We start from the raw sequence: 2500 nt of genomic DNA on the forward strand, positions 1-2500 counted from the left end.
ACCAGTCTTCATTACAGTGTTATTGACCAAAAACTTGACTGCACTGTCTGTGAAACCCACAGTAAGAGAGCTTTACCAATTACAAATAAACATTACCTTTTATCTGAAATGTTTTTAATTATACGTTTTGAAGTTAACTGTAATTGCGGTTGTTTGTTATTTATACTTAATGGTAATTGTAATTGTAACTGAAAAGTTCAAATAATAAAGAACTTTATTTGAAATTGTTATCCTAGAGCAGCCCTCTTACTTTTCGAGAACTCATCTTAACCAAATGCAACAGAGAGATGTTTTGAGTCGCTACCCAATTTATTTTATTATGGGTTATTAAGGAGAATATTAACAAGCCAGCTACCAATTCTAAAAAAAATTTTTGTATTCCATTTATTTCGTTTTTTGTGCAAAAAGTTTTGTGAAATTTTTTTCCAATATTTAAGTTTTGTATTTCAGTATTATTGAAGTTGTAATTGTAATTCGATAACAGGTCAGGTAATTATGATTCTAATTGTAATAGACATAAAGCAAACGTAATTACCCCTAACAACTTATATTACATAAGATATACGACAGTAGCTACTTCATACGAAATGGATGTGCATAAAAATAATGGGAACAAGAATAAAAAAAAAAATTATGCATACATGGGAGAAAACTGATTAGAAATTCAGTGATTTTTTCACTGCACTTCGGCTTCTCTCGGGGCACCTGTGAATTGTTCAGTCTTTAATAAATCGACGTTATCTCTCTCGGGATCTGTGGGGTTCGGCACCCTTATTTGGCCAGGCAACCAATTCAAATCCTCTCGACCTTGTAACCATTCCTGGACTATTCTGGCCGTATGGATGGGGCAGCCGTCATGAATGAAAATGACAGGACTAGGTGGAAAGGGATAATTCCGCTGGTGAAGCGAAGGGAGGAAGAAATCCTGAAGAATTTTAACGTATTTTTCACTGGTGAAACCCTTCAGTCTTGGTGATATCACATATACCATGTAAGGAAATCCAGGCCCACACGTTTACGGTTACAAGCCACTCCTGGCCACTTCGTAAATGTTTCCTCGGTGGTATCTGAAGGAAAACAATCTAAATTTTTTACAATTTACGCGTTGCTTTCCGTAAAGGGAAAATAATGATATATCGTTTGGGGAAATGTAATGCTAAGTAACAACCCCTGCATTAGGATAATGTTTATTCATCTATGAGGATTAATACCTATTACAAGTTTTCCTCCTCCAACCTCTTATACACTAAAACAGCTCGAAAGCTGATTAGTGGAATTCACGTTAAGAGGGGAGCAGCACCACCTTTAGTAAACAGTGTTTCAAACAGACAATTAACAATGACAGTAATGACCTGAGATGTTGCAATGCCAGTAACAGCCAATCAATCAATCAGTCCCTGTAATCGTGTGATTTATATATCACTTTGTTCGGTGATAACGATATCAACTGCTACAGCACCTCTTTTACACGCTAACAAGTTGTCACCCAATCATGGCTAGACTGGGGTGTTGTATAAATTTTGATAGGGCATCTGTCCTCTGCTAGTAGTATTCGTTATAGTCTCCAAATGAACAGCAACATATTGTTCTCCGGGCCCAGATCGTTGCTCTACGAGAGAGTGGGCTTTCAATACGTGTTGTTGCACAGCGTCTTGACGTCCCCCTACAACAGTAAATAAATGGAAAAGGAGACACGCTTAGACTGGGAAATTGACCGACTTTGGATAGCATTTATTTCATTCATTTATTTATTAATTTTTTAAACTATAAACCTTATAAACCCGTGAAATTATGAAACCTAAATTACAGTTGCCTTGGTTCTGTTGAACTCTAATAGTGATTCTTTCTCTTTACTTCCCAGAATACCAAATAGCGTTCCCATAAGTAAACAGGCTATAATTAATCTTGATTATCTAGGTATCTGCATGTTAATTACGTATTTCAGTTCGAAGACCTCCACCACGAATGACCACCCGTTAGGATAACGACGACATTCGACGAGCAGCATAAGAAGATCCTTTTACCAATACTATTGCTATTATTGAACGTCTGGCATTAAATGTTTAGGCTATGACGGTGCGAAGACGTCTGCATGAGGCAGGAATACCTCATAGAATTCCTGCCAAGAAGGAATTTCTCGGCATCGTGCTGATAGGCTTGCCTTCGTTCAACAGTTTGTAGGGGAGGATATGGAATTTTGGTCTCGAGTCGTATGCAGTGACGAAAGGTCTTTTACTAGCTGAAGTCACGGCAGAATACATAACCGAAGATCGTGTAATATAAGGCGAGTTTCTAAAATCATTAATAACAGTCAGACTATAATAATTATAAGCAAGGGTAATATACATCAAAAGATGATAATTTTGTCAATAACCATTGTATTTCCGCTAATTGAATTATATTTCCCACGAGAAGTGTGAAAATAAAAATCTTCATTGAAAACCCCCCCATTCCCCCCAGTTATGCTATGGCCAGCTTTTAGGCATTAAGCAAATACATT

At 36.9% G+C, this 2500-nt stretch overlaps 1 protein-coding gene across 1 annotated transcript in view; it reads left to right on the forward strand.

Moving 5' to 3' along the window:
* Positions 1–2500, forward strand: part of LOC135218019 (uncharacterized) — a 26545-nt gene that overhangs the window by 6498 nt on the left and 17547 nt on the right. The window lies entirely within an intron of this gene.

Source organism: Macrobrachium nipponense, chromosome 9 (genome assembly GCF_015104395.2).
Source record: "Macrobrachium nipponense isolate FS-2020 chromosome 9, ASM1510439v2, whole genome shotgun sequence".
NCBI lineage: Eukaryota > Metazoa > Arthropoda > Malacostraca > Decapoda > Palaemonidae > Macrobrachium > Macrobrachium nipponense.